Source organism: Haliaeetus leucocephalus, unplaced genomic scaffold (assembly GCF_000737465.1).
Source record: "Haliaeetus leucocephalus isolate CR32 unplaced genomic scaffold, Haliaeetus_leucocephalus-4.0 Scaffold203, whole genome shotgun sequence".
NCBI classification, from domain to species: domain Eukaryota; kingdom Metazoa; phylum Chordata; class Aves; order Accipitriformes; family Accipitridae; genus Haliaeetus; species Haliaeetus leucocephalus.
The window spans coordinates 583,990-585,471 of NW_010972639.1; positions in this window are offsets into that span (position 1 = coordinate 583,990).

Genomic DNA, 1,482 nt, shown 5'->3' on the forward strand with positions numbered 1-1,482 from the left:
ATTCCTCTTCAGTTTTAATTTTAACTCATGCCAGGGCACATAAACCTGATGATTTCATGTTGTCCTCCTTTGCATCATGGAGGATGCTGTAAGCAGAGGATAAAGGGCAGCATTCAACATATTAAACACTGCAAATTGAAATTAAAATAAAAGGAAAGACACCTTTACTGAACAATGACAAACAGAAGTCCCTGTATCATCCTTTTTAGTTTATGATACAAAGAAGTGCTCCCAACAACAGACCTCAAGACTGCAAGAGTCAGGTTCTATGTGTTTTGGCTTTTTTCAGACAAGATAGGCATTTAAGTATGTGCCAAATCTGTAACTTGACCATGTAAATATAATTTCAATAAACAGATCTTTATCAGCTATATTAAAAAATAAACCTTTAAAATAGATACAATCCTCTAGGAAAAACATTTATTCAACTAATTTACAGAGTAAGCCAATTAAGGCAAAATATATTACTTGGAAATAGGCTTTCACTAGATACAAGTATGAGCTGGCTTAACAGTATATTGTATATAAAAATGTCCTTTGAAAGCATCTAAGAAAGGTAAAGGCAGAGCAATATAAGCTGAAAAACTGCTTCTTTAAGGCAAGCAAAAAGTATTTGTTTAATCTTTGTTTTTTAAAAAAGTATTATTACCAAAATATTTTCTTCACAATTACTTCCATATTTCTAAATAAAGATTTAAGATTGTGTGAGCATGGATAGAGGGCATTTATAGCCATGAAAAAAAACAGACACTACTGAAGACTTATATGAGAAACAGTGAGCTCATGCATCAAGAAGGCATTTAAGGCTTAAAAATGTTTAGAAAACCCAGGATAGCAAAGCAAGTGATACATATCTCATCATTTTCCACATAAAATTGCTGACAATGATAACTTGATAGAAGAAAATACATAATTCCATATAAAATATGAAGTTTGGAAGCACTGGACTAAATCATGTTGTTGAAATTGTTGAGATAGGGGCCAGCAGGAGCAGGGAGGTGATTGTTCCCCTGTACTTGGCACTGGTGAGGCCGCACCTCGAGTACTGTGTTCAGGTTTGGGCCCCTCACTACAGGAAAGACATTGAGTTGCTGGAACGTGTTCAGAGGAGGGCAACCAAGTTGGTGAGGGGCCTGGAGCACAAGTCTTATGAGGAGCGGCTGAGGGAGCCGGGGCTGTTTAGCCTGGAGAAGAGGAGGCTGAGGGGAGACCTTATCGCTCTCTACAACTGCCTGAAAGGAGGTTGTAGCGAGGTGGGTGCTGGTCTCTTCTTGACAGAAGAGACTGGAGATAGGAAGAGAGGAAATGGCCTCAAGTTGTGGCAGGGGAGGTTTAGGTTGGATATTAGGAAAAATTTCTTTACTGAGAGGGTTGTCAGACATTGGAATAGGCTACCCAGGGCAGCGGCTGAGTTACCATCCCTGGAGGTATTCAAAAAGCATGTAGACAAGGCACTCCAGAACATGGTTTAGTGGGCATGGA